Genomic DNA, 13494 nt, shown 5'->3' with positions numbered 1-13494 from the left:
TTATTTGTGATATTTGTTGACGATTCTGGTTGGCTTTTTCATAAAGAATTTCTCCACTAAAAACTGAGTAGGAAAATGCACCGCATTCTGTTTGTTCAGTTTACCTCAGGGTGACAGGTGGGATGGCCACAGAATCCTAACACACCTATTACAGACCCAGGGTAAGTGCACACTAGCTAACTACAGGCCGGATATCCTAGGGGGAGGGAGGGTGGGAATTAACTACCGCTGGGAGTTTGAAGTCTTGTCAAAAGACACCTGAATGTAAATGAGAATATTAACAGAATGTGGGTTTAGTTCGTTCTAGTGTAGCCAGTTCAGCTGGTTACAGCAGGAGTCAACAAACCTCTTCTGAAAAGGGCCAGGCAGTAACTATTTTCAGCTTTGCAGGCCTAGCGTCTCTCCTGCAACTACTCCATTCTGCTGGTTTTGTATGCAAACAGCCGGGGGATGCTGTAAACAGGTGAACATGGCTGTGTTCCAATAAAACTATGTATCTACACTGACATTTCAATTGCATTTTCATATCGTTTTCACATGCCATCGAATTCTTTATTTTATTCAACCATGGAAAAGGATAAAAACCATTCTTAGCTCACAGGCCATGCTGTTAGGTAGTGGGTTGGATTCAGCCCATCCGCCATACATAATCCACCCTTGGGTTGAGTGTCGCTCTCTTAAAAGGCAGAGTCACCCTTAGGGTTCAGTTTGCCTTCTCCTGCCGAATATTTTGTGCCATGGTTGATACTTCTCCACCTTTCCAATGTGGACCCCCTAATGGCAAGTATTTTTTCCTTGTCCTGGGTTTAACACATGACTCATTTACTTTGTATTATAACCCAAGAAAGAAGGTACCATCATTAATTCAGATTAATAGACCAGATTGGAAGATGAAGGCTCATCAGTGTTAAAAAAACTTGCCTAATATTACACAACTAGGAAGATACAGAACTGGTTTCTCAGTTGGATGGGTGGATGTGGATGGCTTATTCATTGTGACCAGTAACACAATTACTAGGAAGCACAATTCATAGTCCTTAATAGATGCGCTCCTGGGGTGGTTGAGGACAAAATCTTTATCGCCATTTACAAAGAAAGGCCTTTCCTGCCTCATGCTTTTCAGTGAAGCTCAGTAAGTCATTCAGAAAGCCCCCTTCTAACCATAACATCTAAGATAAATTTTCCAGGAGTCTGTTGGCAATTTGGATACTGCAAATCTCTTCCCAAAAGCACTTGCCTTGTAACGATGTGGCTATTGGGAAAGAATTTTCCCACTCTCCCAGGGAAAAAAAAAAATCTATAGAGCGTAATACAGTTTGTACCCAGGCAGCTCTCGCTTAGAGCTAATTTTTCTTCCAGAACTTTAAATTTGCAGTAAGTACATGCAATTTAGCTGGAGTGGCAGAAAGCTTATAAATCAGACCACATCACTCTCTGGCTAAAATCCCTCCAATGGCTGCATTCTAGAGTTAAAACAAAATCCAAGCTTCTTATAGTGACCTGCCAGGTCCTACGTGACCAAACTTTGGCTCACCTGTCAATTCTCATTCATACTCCTCTCTCCCTCTGCTTTGTACTCTCCAGTCACATGGCCCTTTTTCCTCTGCACACACTGTCCCCTTTCCATATGCTGTCCCCTATCCCTGGAATGTTCTCCCTTTCATCTGTGTGTAGCTGACTTCTCAGCTTCTGGGTCTCAGTTCATATATTTTTCTCCTCAGTGCAGCCTTTCCTAACTACTTGTGTATTGACATTTCCTGCCTCATCACCCCAGTGTCTATCTCACTACCCTGTTTTATTTTCTTTAAAGCATGTGTCACCACGTGAAATAATCTTTCAGTTTGTGCATTTGTGTACTTGTCTGTCACTTTCCACTTATGTCCCAGCTCCTAAGATAGCAGGTGCCTTGTGCAGTTCACCTTCTAGTCCTGGGACCTAGTGCAGATATTCAATAAATGTTTGTTGAATGGAGAATGAATGGCTATTCTGGAAAACCAAAGAACTAGGCCTTACCTTACTGTGATGATACAGACTAATTTTAGACTTTGCTCACGTCTTGGGTAGAGCAGACAGACGAGAAAGTTGTGGAGGTCTTCTTGGTCAACAAATGTCAACTCAGATTTATTCTCCTTTCTTGTCCAAACCTCAAATTCATTATTAATGTGCAACCAGTTGACAAGCTTGAGTTTCCTCGAATATGTCTATGACCAAAAAAATGGACAATATATTGCACAATGAGCTCTTGATTTATAAGCCCCCCCAGCAGACATACACATTATTCTGAATACATAATTACATTGCAGGCAGCACATTTTTCACCCAGGATACGGCACATCTAGATAAAAACTGAGTGTGCTCAACTGAGTGCCTTGTCTAAATCTGGGTGTGCAGAATGCATATAACACTAACATTCCATTAAAAAATGAGCTGGGGCACCTGGGTGGCTCAGTCGGTTAAGCGTCCGACTTCAGCTCAGGTGTCATGATCTCACAGTCCGTGGGTTCGAGCCCCGCGTCAGGTTCTGTGCTGACGGCTCAGAGCCTGGAGCCTGCTTCAGATTCTGTGTCTCCCTCTCTCTCTCTGCCCCTCCCCTGCTCATGCTCATGCAAAAATAATAAATAAAAACATTAAAAAATTTTTTTTTTGAATAGCAAAATGTGAGACATGGCTGTAAAGAGGCGCTCGCATCGTTTGACATATGAAAATGGCAGAAGCACAGCAAGGAGGCTCTGGCTTCCTCGGGGCATTAAGGTATGTGTCAAAGCTACTGAGGTCTTAGGCTTCCGTTGACTTTTCAGAGGCAATGAGGACACGTACTGTTTGGTTACTGAAAGCACACAATGATCCAGTAGTTAAGAGAAGCGTCTGTTAAGTCAGACAGTCCTGGGCTAATATTTAATAGCTGTGAAACTTGGGTCAAATCCCTTACCCTCTCTGAGACCCAGTTTTCTCAACTGCAAAAAAGGGGAGAGCAATACTATATATCTCACAGGATTAGAGACAACGCAGGGAAAGCATGGCACCAGCCCATGATACGTGTTTAGATAATATTAAATACCAATAACTCTGTAGTTGCTGCACCCTCAAAATCACTAAAGTCATCTACTGTCCTGGTGAAGCGATATTCCAATGAAAGAAGATCTGGGTTTGAGCTTCAGTCTGCTGGTTCCCGGGAGTGTTAGTTGGGCAGGTTTCCCGCCCTCTGTGGGTTTGAATGCAGCATCTGTTGGTTCAGTCTGTGAAACCGGTCTGCCACCAAGTATTTTCAGAGCATCCATGCTCGAAAAACCCAACTTTTTGTAATGTCACCTGATCAGTTGCCCTCTGTTTTCGGAGAAGAGCAGCACTACCCCCTGCTTCGTGCAGTGGGATTTAAATTTAAAAGCACAAGATTTGTTTCTCAGTGAGATGACAATGCAGTTTGGAACATGGGACAAATATGACACAGCTAACAGGATGAGGGAATCTAGGAAAGCAAATAAGAAGTCACTTGAAACGTGCTGTGCTGTGCTTTGCATAGAGAGAGGGGAAACTGAGGAAGTCTCGAAGAGTTCCGGAGGACTTTCTGTACATAGCAACATTTGAGCGTGAAAGGTGTAGGGTTCAGGTAGAATGAGGGCAAAGTAAAATACACTCAGGAGTGAGGGGACGTTATTACCAAAATTTAAATGCATTTATCCTATAGAGAGACAAGTAATGCAGATATAGCCAGTCTTAATAATGCAATTGACAATGACACCAGTTTTCAATGGAGTCAAGTTTAATGCCTGCACCTATGGCAAGTAAGGTCAGAAACAAAATATTCACCAGACACCCTACTGAGCTTATTACTTCTAGCATTATCTCATGTAATCTTTTCAACAACCGGATTCTTCAGGAGTCTTTTGGTTGTGAGTGGCAGACATTCAATACAAGCTAGCGTAAGCATAAAAGGAAATGTATTGAATCTCATAACTAAGACTCTCCTGGAGCTGAGTTTGTGTCCAGCTGGATGGAGGGCCCAGACAATGTCATTAGGACTCTGTCTTTTTTCTCTACCTCAGGCCGACTTTCTCTCTGAGGTAGAAAAGATGGACTCCTGCAGATTCATACTCACCGCGTACTAACGTTGCAGGCCCAGGGGAAAGAAATTGCCTCTAGAGGCATCTTCAGGAGAAAGGTTCCACGGAGGGTTCTGATTGGCCCAATTTGAGTCCCATGCTCATCCCTGAGCCAATCGCTGAGAACAGAGACATGGTGTACAATGATTGGTCAGACCGGAGTCTGCCGCTGTGCTATTACAGTATATTAAAAAAATATATATATTTGATCTTCATCCCTGGTTCCTGACACAGAGCCCCTTGGAATTTCCTGAGTGATAGGTGTGAGAGGAAGGTCTTCTTATTCGTAATAAGTCTCTTTCAACCATACCTGGGCTTACGTTAATGAGATAACTGGTGGCTAGAAGTCCTCAGATCGCTTCAGGATGGGGCTAGTTGCCAGAGGGAACCAATCATGTGATTAGAAGATTGGATCTTTCAGCCCCAACTCAGACTTCCAGGGTTAGGAGAAACGATAGGGATTGAGTAGCCGGTGATATAATCAATTATGCCTATGTGATGGAACTTGCGTTAAAACCCTAGACAAAGGGGTTCAGAGAACTTCTGAATGGTGAATGCATCCACATCCCAGTTAGGTGGTGTGGTTCGAACTTCATGGGCACAGAAGCTCTTATGTTCAGGATCCTTCTAGGCCTCACTCTATGTACCTCTTATGTTCTTATCTGGCTGTTCATTTATATCTTTTATAATTTCCTTTATAATAAATGATAATGGTAGGTAAAGTATTCTCTGAGTTTCCTGAGCTCTTACAGCAAATTATCAAACCTGAGGCAGGGGTCATGGGATTCCCCCAGTCTGGAGTCAAGTCAGACGAAAGTGTGGGTAACCTGAGAACTCACTGCTTGCGATTGGTGTCTGAAGTAGGAACAGTTTGGTGGGCCTGCACCTTTAACCTGTAGGGTCTGTGATAACTCTGTCTAGTTACTGCCCAAACTGGAGAATTGTTTGATATGGAAAACCCACACATTTGGTGCCAGAAGTATTGTGAGTAAAAGCATATTGTAGTATCCACTTACATGAATGAGGGCACGTTGATTTACAGTGGATTCCACTGCACAAGTTCTCCATAGTGAAAGAGGGACCCTATTGGCACAACAGGATTGGGAAGAAGCTCTAGGAAGGCAAAGACAACAGATGTCACAGCAGATGCCATGGCATCAATGTTCCAAATTGTTGCTAGCCCCCTTTTGCAGATGAGGAAACAGAGGCTTGAAGTGGATCAGAGAGGCAAGAGGTCCTAAAACCAGGAATGCACCTAAGTTTCTCTGCCTTCAGAACCTGTGCTTATCACCGACATGTCCAGTGGTGGTTATAGTGCCTGGCGGCTATTTCTCAGCACCGTGGCCTCCTATTGTTCTTAATTTTTTCGAAACCCCAAGAAGTTTCCATCATGTAGTAAATTTCTGTCATACTTTTGCTTTCCTCTCAGAACTTTCTCCCTCTGTTTGAGGAATTTGCTAAACACAGGGCTCAGCCCAGACTGGAGAGGCTGAAGATGCCAGAAAGTCAGCTAGGGCACAGCTAGGGCACAGGCACATGAGCTACGCTCGAACATATGCTCACCCGGACTTTGAATGGGAGCTAGTGGCCCGAGGCCCCTCGCTGGCAATGGGGCTGGTTGTAACAAGGTTGTGCTCTCAGGGAGAGTGCTTGCTAATACTGGACTCCCTCGCCAGTGACTGGCCTGATCGTGACAGCAAGTGGGGTATTAACAGATCTGCTGTGTGAATTTAGGTGCTGTTTCTGACCAGTTAGCTGCTAGGTCCATTGTCCAGCCTTCCTGGTGATCAGGAGCCACCCAACTTCCTTCTAATGAATAATTTTCTGCTTCAATGAACCAGACTTAGTTTCTGGCAACTCAGAGCCCTCTCTGATATACACACATCCAGGGAGAATGGCTTGGCTTCTTACTCTCTCCTCTGGTGCCAAAGGACTAGAACTTTTCTGAATACAGTTAATTATTTGTGTTGTCTTAATAGTTCCTCCCGCCTCCCCTTTTTCCTCTTCTGCCCTCCCAACATTTTCTAGAGACCTTGATATTCTAGGATAAAATTCTGTGCCTTTGGGAACACGGCAGCTTCCCTCCTATCTGTCCTGGCCTCCTCCGGCTCTTGTGAGATCACCTGCTTTGTTTTAATTCCCTCCCTCGTTTCCCTCTCTTCTGGGAGCGCCTCTTTTCTTCCATGCTCCCAACCCTTTCATTCTAGGTTAAAGTGTCTTTAAAAAAAAAACTGTAATTAAAAATAACTTTGACTTCCCCAAGTTCAAGTACAAACCCATAGGCACAGACCTGGCCTTGAATACCTTCAGGAACTCAACCCCAACCTCATTAGAAGGGATGTCACTTGGATCAGCGGCTGTCCTCCCTGGAGAATGAAAATGGATGCTCTTTTAGATAGAGGTTTGCTCCCAATAAATATGGAAGCTTTGGGGCCAAAGCCTCTGAGAGAAGCTTGCAGGTGCCCTGACCAACTTTGTAATGGACTTGACCTGAAACGGTGTGTTTATTTGCTGTTTCCTGAAATAAGCACTGCTCAGCTTCAGGGAGTTGCTTCAGGCGATGTGAGCCAGCCAGAGAAGGCAGGGCAGAACTGTTTTTAAGGGAGATTTCAGGGTACATTTGTACTTCACCCTCACCACCGAGTATATCCCCCTAAGCTTGGATGCTCTGAAAGTCAGGCTTAATTGGGGCTCTTTAACATAATTTAATGCTTTTTTTTTTTAAGAAGAAAGATAAAAAGTTGTCCAGAAGGGAATATTGAGCTCAAGGTATTTAAAGAAATTATTCTTTGAGGATACAGATAACTATCTCAGCCTCCACAATTCATTTAATAAAATGAGATTAGCATTTCAATATAATACTTGTTTTTTTTTTCTTCCTATTTCACTTCTACTCTGTTTTTTAAGAACAAAAAGGTGTGAGGGAGATGCAGAAAATAGAAAACGGAAGCAGTAACCTCATGCTAGTGAATGATGGGAAGCAGTCTCTAGTTCTTAAACCAGAGGCCTGCAGACCACCCCCCCCCCCCACCAACCTCTGCTACCCAGACAATTAGCTTTCTCATTTCTGTTAGCAGTGGAATCAAAGATCCTCCAGTTGTACAAGCAACAGTAGGACATAAGTTTGCAAGTCAGACATCTGGAATGCACACTTTTGAGAGACACTGAGCACTTACTGTGGGCCAAGCTCAATGTTAGGTACTATGGAAATGGGAAAAAATCTTACCTTTAACTGGAAGGAGCTTCCAGTTACAAAGAGAGACAGGGAGTAGATTGGGCTTCATTTCACAATAAGTTTAATAACTCCCACTTACTGAGCACTTACTTGTCTTATGCCAGAGACTCTGCTAGATACTTTGTACATCATTTTATTTAATACTGCCCAAAGCCCTATAACACATGCTGCCATTATCGCCATCTTGCAGCTAAGGAAACTGAAGCTCCAGGCAGACAAGCACCTTCTCCCAGGTCCTAGAGCTGCTAGTACATCCGGAAGCTTGAGTTCTAATTCATGTGGGTCTAAGAGTAAAGTCTGTGTTCTCTCTATTAAACTCCCATTGGATGCCTGAAACCAGATTTGGATCTTTAGATTAATAAAAGATAGATGCTGCCCTCTGGGTGTTTATATTATAGTAGAGAGGAATAAGGCAAGAATGCAAAATGCTGGAACATAGAGTAAAACCTCGTGTGATAGGACTGTGCAAAGGAGTGAGGTGTGAATCTTCAAAGGAAGGAAATATGACGTCTGAGAAAATGATACTGGAGTTGTGTCAAATGGTAAGGGGGGGTTCTTCAGACAGAGCTGGGTATCTGACAACCCCCAACAGCTCAGATTCCCACCTAGAAATGGTTTTAAAGCAAGCCAGATTATCAAACGTTCGCCACTCTTCCTCCCCGCTTGTCAGGGTCATAGTGACATTGCACAAGGTGCTGATGAAAAGCAGGAGCCTGGAGAAGCAGATCGGGTAGGACCTCCCACAGCAGTGCCCGCTCCATTTCTGTGCGAGCTGAGGCAATGTCAGCAAGGAGGCGATTCAAAGAAAACACAGAAAAACATTTCTTGTCTTTTTCCTCTTAGGTGTGACTCCCCCGATATCACATAGGACACATGTTCTCATAGGGAACAACTGTGTCCTTTAGCAGACACGGGTGTTGTCCTAGCTAGCAAGCCCATTCCTGCTGAAGAAGCTATTGGATCTCTGATACGAGTGTAGGACATTTGCAGACAGGACAAGGAGGTTGCCTGCAGGTTCCTGCACTCTGCCTCCGAATAGGCTGCTGGTGATTCTTTTCTGTTCTGAAAGTCACAGCAGTTGTAGACTTTGCATAACATTGCATTCGTAGAACCTAAGAACTCAGGTTTTGTCCTGTAATTGTCTAGGTTTCTAGCCAATCTTTTTTTTTTGTTTTGTTTTATTTATTTATTTTGAGAGACAGAGACAGTACAAGTGGGGAGGAGCAAAGAGAGAGGGAGACAGAATCCCAAGCAGGCTCCACGCTGTCAGCACAGAGTCCAATGCGCAGCTTGAACTCACGAACCATGAGATCATAACCTGAGCTGAAACCAAGAGGCATACGCTTAACTCACTGAGCCACCCAGGCACCCCTATCCACTCTTACCCCAACCAGTGTGGGTTTGTTGGGAAAATAAAAGTAATATTCATAATTGCATCATCACTTAACCATGTAGATATTCATTGCTCTTACATACAATTATAATTAGTAAAATAGGAATTTCCTCTGCATCAGTAGGAATGGGCACAGCATGGCTATGGACAGTCAGCCTCTCCTTTGCTCTTACCACCTGCTGCAGAGTCAAGGGTGGCTCTCATATTTGGGCACGGGATGCAAGTATCAAAATAGAATTTGGAGGCTGGAGCTCTCATGGTGAGCTGACTTGTTGTAGGATCCCTGCCACGAGTGACTCCCAACAGTTTCTTGGTTTGAGTCAGATTTACAATTTCTTCAGAATGATCTCTAGAAAATTATTCGTTGAGAAGTCTCAACATGCTATACACTTGCTTTGCAAGTACCAAGAAGGAGGGTGTGGTTTTTAAGCAGCAGGGAAAAAAACTTGAGCTTGACTGCTGCCATCTGCTCTCTAGATCAATGCCACAAGATCTTGCAGGAGGAAAGGAGTTAAGGTTACCAAAAAATTAGAGGGATTGAACCGGGGAAATACCACCCTGCATCCTATCTGAGACTTACCCTGGTAATGTTTTAGATGGACAGCCAGAGCCACCCCCATAGACACAAAAACAGGGAAGATGTTCCAACCTAGCTGTGGCATTTCACATGGTAGTGCCATAGTCATGGGTAAATATGTGGGCACAGTAAGTGTTTAAAGCAGGCCATGAGGACTTCCAGGGGCCCCTTTTCATCTAGCACAATGAACAAGTTGTTCATTACTTCTAAAGCAAATTTCCCCAGAGTTATGCAGGCTACCTTGTACCTGGATGAAGACATATGCTCAGAACCTTGCTCAAAAAAATCCCTCTGCATTCAACAATAAATTGAATGAATGAATGAATGAATGGAGTGAATGAATGAATGAGAATGAATGCCTTCCACATCCCCACTTCTCACTCACTCTTCATCCTTACAAGGTTCTTCAGAATAAAGGACCCTGACTATACTGGATTTTAGTGGACCCTTTCAAGCAATCAACCACAAAGTATAACAGCAGCCAGTCAATTAATTAAGGGACAAACCAAGCACAGATTCATCAAAGCCACTATTTTGCTTCCTAATTAGTACTCATAATCACTTTGCTGGGTTTTTTCCTCCAAATTCATCAAGGTCTGATTTAATTGTCACAAAAACCTGAATAGAAAATTAAAATTGTTAGGCGTTCCAGGCATTCTGGTTGAAAGTAGGAATGATGAGGCTTGCCTTCCTACATGGTACATGATGGTCAAAATTTCTGATTGTTTTTGGATTTTTGTTTTCAATTCCTATGGCCTAGATTTCTAAGTCATAAACTTGGGGGGAGGGCTGTGGGGGAGCCATTCTTTTTCATTTCTATGAATACATGGATTGGATTTTCCCCCAATTTCTGCTGGAGCATGGTGGGTGGCTACTGTGGGCATTGCTAGCATAGGTTTTCAAAGGCCACTTATTTTGTGAGAGCTTCTGGATAAAATGCAGCTGCCCCTCATTGAACGACTCTATTCAACTATCTAATGGTGAATGTGTAAATTGATCATTTGACATCATGAATAGAAAATTATAGATGAATGTCTTTGGTTCTTTTTGTCTCTTAGAAGAGAAAAATGGAAAATTTAGAAAGATATAGTTTCTGTTTCCAAACATTCTCTTAGATTCACCCACCCTTCTCCATCACTACTCTTAGGTACCAAGATCTCCCTTACCTGGTGAAGTGCGAGAACTTCTTACCTCCTTTCTCTGCTCCCATTCCAACTGCCTTCCTGTCCCCCAATCCATTCTTTATTCTGAAGCCAAGGTGACCCTTCACAATCTAAATAATGATCATGTCTCTCTTGTGCTGAAATGCCTTCTGTGCCTACCTGTGGTATTTAGGACAAAAGCTCAAGTCCTTATGGCCTAAAATGCCCTGATATGTACCTTGTGACTTCTCTGACCCCACACTACTCTTCTGACTTATCTCCATTCCTTACCAAAAAATGCACAAGTGTGGGTACACATACGCATACATGCATACACAGCTTTCACCCATGGGCAGTGGTAGAGGGAGGGGAGAGATGGGGGGAAAAGGCTTTCAAAAATGCCTTTTCTTCTGTCTCTCATGCTCTTTCTTACATTTTTTCTCTTCAAAACTCAGGTGCACAGAATTAGAATAATCATAATCCTCAGCTCACAAAACACTCTTTACATTGGTACTAGTTAGGAAATTAGAATACCTACAATAACTTATATTTACTCATGAGATTCTCCACTGTCCTAATCTCTTTCCCTCCATCCAAAGGAAACCATCAGAATCTTGAGTTGATCTTTCCTCTCTCCCTCTCTCTCTCTCTCTCTCCTCTTCCTTCCATTTCTTCTTCTTCCTTTCTTTCTGTCATACTGGTGTATTCTTAAAATGTACATTTTTAAATTATAGTTTATTTTCTTTCTGAAAGTGCTATCATGATGTATATAATTTGTAATTTTTCTTTTTTTTTACTTTTTTAATTCAACACTATATATATATATATATACACACACACACACATACATATATATATATTAATGTTTATTCATTTTTGAGAGAGAGACAGAGTGCGAGCAGGTGAAGGGCAGAGAGAGAGGGAGACACAGAATCTGAAGCAGGCTCCAGGCTCTGAGCTGTCAACCCAGAGCCCGATGAGGGGCTCAAACTCATGAACCACAAGATTATGACCTGAGCTGAAGTCAGATGCTTAATCAACTGAGCCACCCAGGTGCCCCAACCCTATATTGTTAAGATTCACCCATTTGGGTGTAAATACCTATACTGCACTCACTTTGGCTGCCATGTTCTGTTGAATGAGTGCTCTTAGGTATCAAGATCTCCCTTATCTGGTGAAGTGCAAGAACTTCTTACCTCCTTTCTCTGCTCCCATTCCTACTGCCTTCCTATTCCCCAGTCCATTCTTTATTCTGAAGCCAAGGTGACCCTTTACAATCTAAATATGATCACATCTCACTTGTGATGAAATGCCTTCTGTGCCTACCTGTGGTATTTAGGACACAATGAATTTATTTATTCTCCTGTCAGTGGGCATTTGGGCTACTTCTAAGATTTTGTTGTTACACGGTTAGGGCCACTGTGAGCGTTCTCAAATGGGTTTCCTGTTGTGCAAAACTTTCTCTTTGGTATATATCCTAGGAGGGGAGTTGTGCTGAGTCGTAGGTATGTGAATGCTGACTTTATGCTATAATGGCAGTTATCCAAAGTTACTCCATTGATTCATACTCCATAGCAATGTATGAACGATCCCTGGTCCCACTCTCCATTGGCACAAATTAACAAGTTCAACAATACATAGAATATTTGGTGCAATTGCAGTAGTATAAAATTTGTATCTTACTATGATCTTCATTTGTATTTCCTGATCACCAAAAAGGGTGTATTCTTACTATTTGTCCTTATGTTAAATCCTATTCAAGCTTCAGGTTCAACTTAAATGTACTTCTTCACATTGGCCTTCTTAAATTTTTCCCTCACTGATCCAAGTCAGTTCTCTCAACTTTCTGTATTCTGGGCATCTATGGGCAATTTTGTTGTAATGGGGACATCTCAATACTGTCTTCTTTGTCAGGAAAAGACCCTTTACACTTCAGATAGCCTCAAATGTATGATGAATAAGTAACATGAATTGATGCGGTCAAATAAATGTCAGAAATGGGAAAACCCATAGAAATTATTTAATCAGATCCCCTTGTGTTGATTTGAAAGTCGAAAAAAAACCAATTCAAACTGCCTTTAGAATGAGAGAAGCGTTCATCAACCCATGTAACTGGCCTTTCCAGAGGCTGAGATTCAGGTCTGGTTGCATCAAGTCATTCCTATAGAATTACCAGGACTCTGTCTCTTTTACCATCACACGGTTTTGTTTTTCTTTGTCTATCTGTGTTCTCTCCTCTTGTGGTTGGCTTTTTTCTGCGGCCAGGCAGGATGGTCCTGGCGTCTTCAACTTCACATCGCCAATTTTGTAGCTGCGGAAGGTAGAACAGTTCCCTCTCAGTATTCGCTTAATAATACCAGGAAACCATAATAGTAAGTAGCATAGCCAACTTTCATTGGGTACTTTCTTTGTACTCCTGGCTTTGTACTTACCCTTCCGTGAAGTTACACAATTCCTTGAGAATTGCTGTTATCATCTCTGCTGAGAAAGTGGAGATCCGGCAGTGTTAAGGACGCTATCCAAGTTGACACAGCTTACAAGTGACAAAGCAAATTTAGAACCCAGACAGTCTTATTGGCTCTGCTGGAGTCAGATTTCCTGAAATCCTCACTGGCCAGGGGGTGGGCCGCCATGCTTGACCCGGCCCTTGTCTCGGGTGCGCCCTCAAGTCAAGGGTGAGTGTGTGGAGAAGAGAGTTTCCCCAAAACAAAAGGGAGAGTACCCAAAACAAAGGAGATAAGCGTACATTCTGGGAAGACCAAACAACAATAGCTACCACAGCCCATGACACCCCTTCTGTGATAGACAAGGAAATGCCCTCTGGAGAGAGGAAACGTCTTTTCCAGGGTTGAGAGCCATGGGAAGGTTATAGTCAAGATACAAAGCTGGACACTCTGATTCTTTTTTTTTTTTTTTTTAACGTTTATTTATTTTTGAGACAGAGAGAGACGGAGCATGAATGGGGGAGGGACAGAGAGAGAGGGAGACACAGAATTGGAAGCAGGCTCCAGGCTCTGAGCCATCAGCCCAGAGCCCGACGCGGGGCT

This window comes from Prionailurus bengalensis, chromosome A1 (genome assembly GCF_016509475.1).
Source record: "Prionailurus bengalensis isolate Pbe53 chromosome A1, Fcat_Pben_1.1_paternal_pri, whole genome shotgun sequence".
NCBI lineage: Eukaryota > Metazoa > Chordata > Mammalia > Carnivora > Felidae > Prionailurus > Prionailurus bengalensis.
The sequence above is the reverse complement of the archived record's forward strand: the minus strand, read 5'-3'. Positions refer to the sequence as shown.